General features: G+C 44.7%; 1 non-coding gene across 1 annotated transcript; it reads left to right on the top strand.

Moving 5' to 3' along the window:
• Positions 1-1,945: 1,945 nt before the first annotated feature.
• Positions 1,946-2,019, top strand: TRNAT-AGU. Its single transcript has one exon. It is a non-coding gene; the product is annotated as a tRNA-Thr (tRNA).
• Positions 2,020-12,184: the final 10,165 nt, after the last annotated feature.

The following is a 12,184-nucleotide window of genomic DNA, read 5'->3' as shown; positions in this document are numbered from 1 at the left end:
GCAGACCTGAATGCTGCAGTGAAGATGACTCCTGTACTGCTGCCAGCAGATTAATCTGGGTTCACACCCCAATGGTGCAACTCAAATAACTAAATAGCAGTTCTATGGGGAAAAGGTACCTGAGGATTGCGGACATACAGATAGGTTTGTGAGTACTGAACCTGAAATCATGCTTTGCACACTGAACTCTGCTTTGGTTTTATTCACAGTCGAACTAACAATTCTGAAAGTGCCTGTATTTTAATTTTTAACAAGATACCTCCTTAATTTTCTAAATTAATAAAATTTTTATGTATTTTTTTTCCATTTCGTTGTGTGTTGGAGTTTAGGATTTTTCTTTTTTTTAGCTCTCAGGGAATTTTCTCCTATTTGTTGCCTAAGAGATGCAATGATGATGCTTAGGAAACAGAAGATGTGGCTGGGAGGAGCAGGAGGAGCAGCAGGAGGAGGAACAGAGCAGCTGACTGCAGTCTCTTGGCTGGGGGCTTTCCCTTGGGAAGCGCAGAGATCCCCGCAGATTTTGGCTGGGATTCAGGGGCCGGGCTCAGCTCCTCACTCTCAGATTGGAGTGCACAGGGGTGGTTTTGGTGCCAGACCTGCTGCCCAGAGGATTCGCTGTCATCGCGGAGTTTTCACCCTGCTCTGACTCTACTCACTTTATTTACTCTTACTCTCGCAAGAGCAGCTCTTGGATCGGGACCTTTTCCAACCCCGACCTCGCTGGAAAGGGGACCCCGACCCCAATCCCTTTCCGGCGGTAGCGTCTCCCCGCCTGCAGCAGCCCAGCTCTGCTGTTTGTCTGCCTCTGCTGCTTGGGGTTTTTGGCTCAATTTTAACGCGACACCCCGCATGTTCCGGCACGGCTCCGGAGCCTTTCCCGCTCCCCGCGCCGTCCCTGCCCACGCTGCGCCGCCGCCATTCCGCCCCCTGACGCACGCCCGCCCCTGCGCCTGGGCACGGGAAACCCCCCGTCCCTCCCTCGCTGCCGCCCGCCACAGCGCCCCCTGCAGGCGCGGGGGAGCCACGGCCCGGCCGCAGCCACAGCGCCCCTGGCGGCCGAGCCGGAACTGCAGCCGGCGCGCGGCCCGGGTTCGGCCCGGGTTTATCGGCGTGAAAAACACCGGGATTCGCCTGGGAAATTAAACAAGTCTAATAAAGGACAGTAGGAGACAAGGACCACAGAGCAAAGGTTATTACAGACGGGCGCATCTTGGCACTCGCTTCGGGGATACCCCTTAATACCTTTTTCCTCCCATCAGCCTGTTGTATATTCATAGATCCTTATGCATAGTAAACTTTTCCCCAAACTAGTTTACATGTTCCAAGCATTGTTTAGGCTGGCTCCTCCTTGGATCCGCCTTTTTAGAGCATGCCGATTCCTTGGTTGTGGTTTTAGTCCACTTTTATCCCCTCCAGTTTTGGGCCTTGGTGTACCCTGCCTTCAGAGGGTAAGTGCTGATGGCTGGCAGATGTGTCCAGGTGTGCTCATCCTGTGTGCATTGGGTGTTATCTCATCCCAGCAGGCATTTTAACTCAAGTATATTATATCAGCTACTTCACTACGCTCAAATAACAACAGAAATAAAAACTATATCTTTATAACAAAGCTGCTTTAACACCACACATATAGCATCCATTTAAAATTTGTGAAAAGCCATTATAATATGTATTTATAACAACACGAACCACGGCCAGCTGAGGCACTGCAGGATGAGGCAGGGCTGGAGCTCTGGAGGCAGTCTCGCCTATAAATGTCTGAAAAGCCGACATTTGTGCCTTTTCCGCCGCTCTTTACGTGTGCTGTGCCAAGGCCAGGGCGGGCGGGGCGCGGTTCGCGGTCCCGCACGGGGCAGGGCCGGCAGGGCGGCCGGATTGGAGCGGGCCCGGAGCAGGCCCGGCCCCGCTGCAGCGCTTTAGTGCCGCACTGAGGAGCCGCTCAACGCGTGGCGCCGTGGCTTAGTTGGTTAAAGCGCCTGTCTAGTAAACAGGAGATCCTGGGTTCGAATCCCAGCGGTGCCTGTGCCGGCGGGACGGCTTTTTGTCCCCCGCGCTGTTTTACCGGCCGGGACGGGGATCCGCCGGGGAGAGGAGGAAATGCGCGGGGCATGTGAGTAACAAAAACAGAGTGTGCGGTGGGTGTGAGTAACTACAACAAACAGCGCGGGGCGTGTGAGTAAATACAACAGCCTGTGGATGTGCGGTGGGTGGGTGTAAACACAACGAACAGTGCGGGGGGTGTGAGTAAATACACCAAACAGCCTGTGAGTGTGAGTAAATACAACAAACAGTACAGTGGGTGTGCGGTGGATGTGTGTAAGTATAACGAACACCCTGTATGTGTGTGGAAATACAACAGCCCATGGGTGTGTGTGTAAATACAACAAACACCCCAGTGTGTGTGTGTGTAAACACAACAAACACCCTGGTGGCTGGGTGTGTAAATACAAGGGCCCAATGGGTGTGCAGTGGGTGTGTGTATAAATATAACAGCCTGGCTGGTGTGTGTGTAAATACGAAAAACAGCCCAGTGTGTGTGTGTGTAAATATAACAGCCTGGTGGGTGTGTGTGTGTGTGTAAATACAACAGCCTGCTGTGTGTGTGTGTAAATACAACAAACAGCCCAGTGTGTGTGTGTGTAAATACAACAGCCCGGTGTGGGTGGGTGTGTGTGGGTGTGTGTGTAAATACAACAGCCTGCTGGGTGTGTGTGTAAATACAACAGCCTGGTGTGGGTGGGTGTGTGTGTGTGGGTGTGTAAATACAACAGCCTGCTGGGTGTGTGTGTAAGTACAACAAACACCCGCTGGGTGTGTGTGTAAGCACGGCAGCCCATGGGTGTGTGTGTACATACAGACACACAGCAACAGCCGCAGCTGGACATCCAGGCTGTCTCCTGTTCGCTTTATGGGGAGCTGTTTTCCAGGAGTCTTTATACACACAGAGTCGGGAAATGCCTCTCAGCACTTTTTCCTCTAATTGCCACATCTTCAGCAGCCCCTAGGGCAAACACAGCTGCGATTGCCTGGTTCTCCTGCCCTTCAGCCGGAGTGCCGCTGACTCCGTGGTTGCTCTGAGGTTTTTGCTGTCCATCAGCACTGAGTCCTGCCTGTCGCCTCTTATCTGCCACTGGAGTTGCAATAAGCACTCTGTGCTACCACGTCATCAGTGACACAGCAGAGGTGTTAAAAATAGGTTAGAAACTTGTAAAATAGTTGATAATTTTTAAGCATGTACTGTTAGTTTGGTTATTATATTGTAAAAGGGGTTAAAAGGGTAGTTATAAGAAATACAGCACTCAAGGTGCCATAACACACCTCAGTCAAGTGCAGCACGAGCCAGCCTGGACAGAACTGTAATGGGCCAATCAAGAGCCTTAAACCTTCACACAAATGAAGGATCCAAACAGAAACCAATCCAGGGGGACAAAGAACAGGATAAAAAGGGGCATCTGACCCACTGAATCCGTGCCACTCCACCTGGGACATTGGGGCCATCTCTGCTGAGCAGCCCCAGCGCCGGCGCTGCTCCATCCCTGAGGGAACGCTCCTGCTCGGCCCGGGCCCCCTTGCTTTGGGCCGTTCTTTTTGTTATAATAAATACTGAAATCACTTTAGTACCAGGAACCTGCTCCTGTTTTTATCAGAGGGACAAAGCTGTTTTCTAGAAATCTTGAAAAATCAAAAGCCAAACCTTGCTCTTTTAGGCATGGGAATTAGGTTCAGTGAAAATATTCCAAATTTGTGTGACTCTAAAGAAAGGCAGAATCCATCCCTAAACCTTAAGATAAAAGGCTTAAAACCCATTAGTACAAGTTCCAGCCTAGCAACCATATCCTTCAGGTGGTTTTTTGCACTCACACAGCAGTGATGGGAGTAAAGGGATTCACAGCCACATTTGGAGATCAGAGTTTTTAGGACTCAAGTCAGCACCTAAATCACAGTTGTCAGTAGCCTGAAAAGTAATGTATAAGGTTTAATGTCTAGGATGAACATTTTGGTTATAATGTTTACCTGCAGGAAACAAAGAAAAGAAAGGAAAGAAAGATTTCTTTGACTAGCACTTAGTACAAAAATGCAGGCTAGATAGTGTTTGGTATGCCATAAATATAAGTAAACCATAATTGCAAACTGTGATATATTTTAAAAAAATTAAAGTAGCCTTGGACTAACCTCCCATAGATTGATATTATCCAAAAGAAAACAGAAGAACCAGACAACTGGAAAGTGCAAATTAAGGAAAATTTGGGAAAAGAAGCTGCAGTGAATGCAGCCAATGAAACAGACATGTTCTCAGCTCTTGCACAGGAGAGAGATTACTTGGGCATCCTTTGCTTTGAATATTTGTATCTGCTGTTACTCTGCTAGTTTCCAGCTAGGTTCTGTTCTTTGGCTTGTAGATGAGAACCACCAATATAAAGAGTTCTGGGCATTTGTATGAAAATTGTTGATGCTCTTTTGTAATGCATCAGCAGGAATGGCATGATGAGCCAGACAAGAGGGCACTGGAAGGGGCTTGTCACCTCCTGCTTTAACACAGGCACCCTAAAAACAGCCTGAAAACTCAAACTGGACTGCTTTGAGGGAAATCTCAACAAATTAGAGAAATTAGAAAGCGATCTGCAGCCATGTGAAGTTCAGCTGAGGCAGGGCTGGGCTCTGCCCTGGCTCTGTGGGGGCTCTGAGAGCTGCAGAGCAGCTGCAGGAAGCGCCCTGGGGCTCCTGGCCAGTGGCCACTGGAGCTGAGCCAGCAGTGCCCTGGCAGCCAGCAGGGACATCCCTGTCCTGGGCATCAGCCCCAGCACTGCCAGGCCAGGGGGGTTGTTCTGCTCTGCCCTGGGCTGGGGCAGCCTCACCTTCAGTGCTGGGGGCACTCTGGGGCACCAGAGCATGAGAAAGCCATGAAGGCATTGGAGAGTGCCCAAAGGAGGCCATGGGGGTGGGGAAGGGTCTGCAGGGGAAGCCTCAGTGAGGAGCAGCTGAGGGCACTTGGTGTGTTCAGCCTGCAGGAGACTGAGGCCAGACCTCAGTGGGGCTTCAGCATCCTCACAATGGGGCAGCACAGGTGCAGGTACCAACCTCTGCTCTCTGTGACCAGGGCCAGGAGCCGAGGAGGCAGCATGAAGCTGAAGCAGGAGAGGTTTAGGATGGCTGTCAGGAAAGGATTTTTCCCCCACTGTGTGGTCAGGCACTGGAGCAGCCTCTCCAGGAAAGTGGTCACAGCTCCAAGGCTGTCACAGCTCAAGGAGTGTTTGGACAATCCTCTCAGGCACAGGGTGGGATTGTTGGGTGTCTGTGCTGGGACAAAATCTGGAGTCAATGATCCTGATGGGTCCCTTCCAGTTCAGCATATTCTATGATTCTACGAAAATGTTTGAAGGGCAAAATCAGAATCTGAATTGGTTCATGAGCACAGACCTGATTTGTCTGGATTTTGCAAGACTCTGCTTTTATACATTAGTCAGAGATATGTGGCCCCCGCTTCTGTAAAGCCCCACCTTCTGAAATCCCCAAATTTCAAGGATGATCTATATACTTACATAGGAATTAATCCTATAAGACAATATTTAAGTAAATTGGGTGAACCAAGGCATATTTTTTTGCCTAGATTGAAGGATATATTAAAAAAATTTCATACAGTTGCTTGTTTTGGCTCAACCTTGGACATTTTAAATATGTATTTATGAAATGCCTTCATCTGAGCACTGAGCTTTTTCTGACTGCCCAGAGTGTGTGGTTGAAGGGCCTGCTAGGCTGAGCAATTTGCTCTATTTCTTATTTAGCAATCAACACTAATAAGAAATGTGACACTCACTTCACTGTGCCTGTTCTGCTGTAACAACATCTCAGTGTGCAGTTATTTCAAGATTTGTTACCAGTCTTTTCCTTGGAGGGGAAAAGGATCCTTTCAAACTGCAATCTCTCAGCCTAAAAAGGTGTAAGTCCATCTAAAAAGGTGTAAGTCCATCTGCTTTTTTCATTCATTTTTTCCAGTTTTACACTACCTCTGTGCAAATTGCGAGGAGGAAGGGTAAGCACTGTCTAACAAATGGCAAAATTACATTTTCTCCAAAAATATTGGGGGGTTTTGAGTATCCTGAAATGGGGAATATGGGCAGATTTCAATTTGCAAATGGAAAGGATGTCTATGCTTGTTGAACTTGATTTTGGCTGAGCACTACATCACTCACTTGTTTTCCTTGCCAAAGTGGGCAACTGGACTATTCAGTCAATCAAGCCAACCTCAGTGAAACCATTCTTTGACAGTTTTTTGAAAGAAAATTTGTTTTTTTTTCTTTTTCCAGGATTAAGGCTTCAGGTGTCCTTCCTCTGTTACAGGTAATATTTAGTTCCTAAGATGAGAGTAGGGGGAGCAACCCAAGGAAAATACCCACCAATGGGGATTCTGTAAAGAGCTTTAATGCATTTGATTAAAAAAACCTCTGTTAAAGCACCTAAATACTAATCATGCCAAAAGGATTTAGTATTGTTTATCACTGGACTTTCTCCAAAGATTTTTAAGGTAGTTTAAAACTGCTAAACAAATCACTAACTCTTAAGCTAAATGTTGAGTGTGTATGGGGATTTTTTTCTTTTGCACTTATTTGTGGAAATAGACCAGAAGAAGGCTGCATAACTCTAAAGTAGGATTGTAGTAACAAATTTATGAATGTTGTTAAAATTGCATTAAGGCTTATTTGTGCTGTGCCAGGTAGCAGGCAGTAACAGCTGTCTTTGCATAAATATTTGCTTTTTTATTTGTAATGTGAGCTGAATAAGCTTCCTTCTCCCACCCCGCACCCAAATGCTTTATCATGGCATCATTATCCAGAGAGGTAAAGCAGTTGAACTCTGTGTATAATTATATTATCAGCTGCTCTAAAATACAGCATGTTGTGCTTATACAGGCCCCCTGGCCCTTATGCTACTGGTATTTGCAAGGCTGTATTTGAAAATCCATATTTGCTCTATATACAACAATATATTATATATATATCTCCATATATGCTCTATATATATTGCTCATGTATATATATTGCTCATATATTGCTCATATGCGATCTGTTTAATTTGCAATGAGCAGGAGCACCTGGTCAGAGTAGCCCCGTGCTCCATGAGACCTGTCCTTGTCCCTCAGCTGCTCTTTGGCTCTGCACACACTGCTCTGACCTTTCCATCTTCTGCCATCTGCAGAACGACCACAATACCTCCTGCTCTCACAGAGTTAATGAATGTAGTATGAAGCACTCTGAGCTCTCAGATAAAATCAATGTTATTAAAATCATGTTTTTGTTTTTCTCCTCAGTGAGTTCAGGTCATGCTGGGACCAAGCCTTTTCAATAATGCTGGCAGCATTCACAGATGCATTTAGATTGTTTCTGAGAAAAGGGGCCTGACTGACTTGATCTCATTGATGAGACAGAAAAACAACTTGCAAGTAAAACTTTTGAAATTATTAAATTGGGGAATTAATTTAAAATTTAGCATGTAGGACTGTTTTAGCCTTCTTGTTGAAAGTGCTTATTAACTGTTAAGATTATTTTATGTTTATCCACAGAAATATATGTAATACATGTTTTTACAGGCCATATTTTTCCGACAAGATACTTCTACCTTAATCTCTCAAAATATTGTAACATTTTACATGAAGGTGTGTGTTTATGATATCAATATATGATTGATATTACTATTATTATTATTGGTATTACTATTATACATGTTTTTACAGGCCAGTATTTTTCTGACATTAATCTCTCAAAATATTGCAATATTTTACATGAAGGTGTGTGATTATGATATCAGTATATGATTGATATTACCTGAGAAGGGTTAAGTGTAATATGTAGGTTATGATGAGTATTTAAGAAACACTTTAGAATCTTTCCAGTTGCAACATTTATAGATGCCAAATGCAAACCAAATGGCCACAGTCTGTAAGAAAGTAGGTGAATACCCAATTTATGTTCCCATTATGACTGCCTCCTTCAAATGGAAGCTTAAGATGCTCTCCATTATCTATCAGCCCTGGCTCAGCAGGGAGGTCCCAGAGGTGCCAATGTGATGCCAATCCAACAAGAATACAAAGGAGGATCTGGGAAACTGCAGGTCTGCCAGCCTGACCTCCAAGGTTATGGAACAGATCATCCTGAGTGCCATCACACAGCACCTACAGGGGATCAGAAACAGCTGGCACAGGTTTAGGAAGGGCAGGTCCCTCGTGACCAATCTGATCTTCTTCTATGACCAGAGGACTTGCCAATAGATGAGAGAGAGGCTGTGGATGTGTCTGCCTGGCCATCAGCAAAGCCTTTGGTGCTGTCTCACTGCATTCTCCTGGAGAAGGTGGCAGCTCATGGCTTGGACATCTTCACCTGGTTACACCTGGCTGATGGAGTGGTGGTGGATGGAGTTAAATCCAGTTGGCAGCTGGTCCATACTGGAGTCCTCCAGGGCTCAGCATGGGGGCAGTGCTGTTTAATGTCTTTATTGATGATGAGGATGAGGGAATCGAGTGCACCCATGGATGATGCCGAGCTGGTCAGAGGATGGATCTGCTGGAGGGCAGGAAGGCTGCAGAGGGCCCTGGACAGGCTGGATCCATGGGCTGAGAGCACTGGCAGGAGGTTAAACAGGACCGAGTGCCTGGTTGTACACTTTGGCCACACTGACCCCCTGCAGCTCCCAGCTCTGGAGAGTAGCTGGTGTGAAAAATGCATATTTTATGATTGGCTTTTCGCAAATATTCAAATGAATATTATATGTGTTGTGTTAGAAAGTGATGCTGTATTAATTTTCTTAAGTAGTGTGTTAAATATAGTTTTAGGTTATAACATAATGTTAAAATAGAAACTGTGCTATGTAGGATACTTTTTTTAAAGAAAGGACTCACACTGAGATAGCAGCCACAGGACACCCAAATCTTTCAGAGAAAGAGAATTTATTGCTCCATTATCAGGAGAAACGAACTTCTTCCTGCCTTGCTCAGCCATGAAGCACCCTTAGGATTCAGAGGAAGAAGCTGACACTGACCAGACAGAATCCTGTGTTTGAATGGAATTTATGCATCATGTATGAGGTGTATGAATATGCAACAGGCTGTTGCTTTTAAGGGTTAATCCTCTGTTAACGTGGGTCCTTTTTCGGGCTTATGCTGCTGATAAAAGGTACCAGAAAAAGGTACCCGGACTGTCCATAGCTCTTTGTTTTTATTGTCTCAAATTGTCCAAAATTTTTATTACTCTAATTATATTGCTATTTTTATAGCCATTTTATTACTATTAGACTTTTAAAAACAAGTGATTGGCGTTGCTCACAGCTGGGAAGCTGATTGAGAGCAGCTGAATCTGAGCCCAGGTGTGTGCTCAGGTGGGCAAGAGGCCAATGGCAGCTGGCTTGGATGAGCAATGGTGTGGGCAGCAGGGCAGTGATCGTCCTTCTGTGCTGGGCACTGCTAAGGCCACACCCCGAGTGCTGTGTCCAGCTCTGGTGCCCCTCAGTTCCAGAAGGACACTGAGGTGCTGGAGCAGGTCAAGAGAAGGGAAGTTGATGAAGGGTCTAGAGAATAAATCTGATGAGAAATGGCTGAGAGAGCTAAGGGAGCTGGGGAGGGCTCAGTGTTGAGCAAAGGAGGCCCAGGGGGAATGCTGTCCCTCTCTACAGCACCCTGGCAGGAGATGGAGTGGATGGGGATCGGGCTCTCCTCACAGACAACCAGGGACAGGACAAGGGGACACAGGCTTAAGCTGCCCCAGGGAGGTTAAGCTGGAGATCAGGAGGAGTTTTTTCACAGAAAGGGTTGTTAAACATTGGAAGGCACTGCCCAGGGAGGTGGTGGAGCCACCATCTCTGAAGGTGTTCAGGGACCAGCTGGATGTGACACTTGGTGCTCTGGTCTGGTTGACAAGGTGGTGTTTGGGCCAAACCTTGATGCAATGATCCCAGAGATCTCTTACAACCTAACTGGTTCTGGGATTCTCTGAAATTAACACCTGGTAAAGACAGGGAATCCTTTCAAGGTAAGTATGATAAATTATAATATTTTTAAAAAGGATTTTACAGGAGTTCAAATATTACCCTGACCAATCTATATGATAGACTCAAATCCCTAGAATTGTTAACTGTTCTCTGGTCTTTTTATCCACAAAGCACACAGTGTTCTACAGTTTTAGAGCTATAATGAATCTTTGAAATCATATTTAGGTGGAACCAAATAATAATTTAATTGCCAATAGCAAGAATCCTGTTAAATTATTTGAGCAGGGAGAGCAAATCTACCTGCCTGTGAAAATTTGTGATAAAGTTAATGGTATGAGTTCTTCAGCAGCAATTGTTTGGGTCATCTCTGGATATAACACATGGGTAATTTAACCATGATTTTCTTGAATGGTTCCTAAATGGCACTGTGTTTTCTTAATCATTGTGCATGTTTTCCTTAATTTTCTAGCTTGTGTGGGCAAGGACAAAATACACAAGATACAAATTCATGAAGAAGTCAGGAGGTTCTGGATTGTTCACATGTAATCTGTGACCAGAGCCCCATGTCAGTCATACAGTGCAGTCTCAAGCTCAGCAAAAAGATTTTCAGCTTAGAAAAGCACAGTTTAAATAATCAACTATGTTACCTTTATTTATTTGGTGGCTATTTTTATGATGCCTGCCTTTGGTTTAAATGCAAGACACTCAAAATACATTCCAGAAGAACTCATCAGGTGAGTCCAGCCTGAAGCAGTGCCCTGGCCAGAATCTGCTTTTTGGTTTTCATGTGACACTGTCATGTGTTACGAGTTGAAAGTGAAGCCTTGTCTTGAATTAGTCTAATAAAACATTTTCCTTCTGGAATGGAAAATACCATAATTCCATTCTTTTATGAAAGCCTTACAAATTAACTTGGGAACAATAAATAAAAGATCTTTTAATGTATGTAATTGGAAGAGAATTTTGTGTCCTAGCAGCTTCTCATGATTTATCCTAATGGTGGCAAATTTATTGGGATGAGAAAGAGAGGAGCAAGGAAATCTGCCTGCCTGTATGTTTCCTCTTGTTGTCTAACAGCAGCTGCATCACTGGAAAATGTGTTCTAATGAGAATATTTATTTTTTCAATAGGAGACTAAACTGCTTTATAGAGTTCTGGATTGAGCCAAATGACTTTTAGAGCCCAGAAATTAAATTTTGAAATGTGTCAACTTAGATTCTAGCTTTGTTTTCAGCTGCTACTGCTGCAGGTTTTCTCTTTTGGCGTCTAACTGACATACTGTGTGAACACTTAATAAATAAGTTGCACATAAGGTGGTAGAAAAAGATGATATATTGCCATATTTTCTTTGACTTAATCACAGCCTATGCAGTATCTCTAAGGATCTGTAGGGAATAAATTTAAGTTATCCCAATAGGTATATTTTTAATAAGCTTTTATGCTAGACAGTTGCCAGAATGTGATCTGTATCTGTTATTGATTAATAGCTGAATTAGGAACACAAAACTAACCTGTTCTTGAGAATCAGCTCCTGGGATTCTATCAAGCTGCTATGGAAGAACAGCATGTGAAATAATACATTAGCAGCTTAGTATTTATATAAAAATATGAAGTGATGAAATAGAAAGGCAGTATCTGGCAATTGAAAGAATTCTTAAAGTGCCAGAATTGCTGCAGAAGATCTTTAACTCGTGTGCTGCTGTGATTAATAATTTTCTTAGGCATTTCATAGCTTGCTCTGTGAAATTGTATCCAGAACTTACCACAATAACAGTTAAGTATTACTTAACATAAGAACATATCTAGACTCAGATTGAATCAGACTGACAGTGTATCTGCCCAGTGTCCTGTCTAATAACCATGGCCAACAGCTCATGTCTAGGGCAGAAGGTAGGCACAGGGCAAACAGGCAGCAATATTTGGCCAGAATACCCTGCCAGCCTCTGGTGATTTCCAGCTCGGGGTCCTGAACTTTCAAACACAGATCTGATCAAATTTAATTTTTCATTCCTCCATGTCTGTGAATAGGGAAAAGCGAAGTGACTCCTGCAGGCAGATTTGCTTATTGGAGATATATTTTATCAAAGTGGCAGTTGCCTAAAGAAGGGAAGTTAGAGGCTGCCAAATGTTTAGTGGCTGTTTATTGCCACACTGACTACAGGCTTGGGGGAAGAGATCTCCACTTTGCCTGGGAGCTGCCATTGCTGCCTGC

The sequence above is a fragment of the Camarhynchus parvulus genome, chromosome 11, assembly GCF_901933205.1.
Source record: "Camarhynchus parvulus chromosome 11, STF_HiC, whole genome shotgun sequence".
Lineage (NCBI taxonomy): Eukaryota > Metazoa > Chordata > Aves > Passeriformes > Thraupidae > Camarhynchus > Camarhynchus parvulus.
The sequence above is the reverse complement of the archived record's forward strand: the minus strand, read 5'-3'. Positions and strand labels throughout refer to the sequence as shown.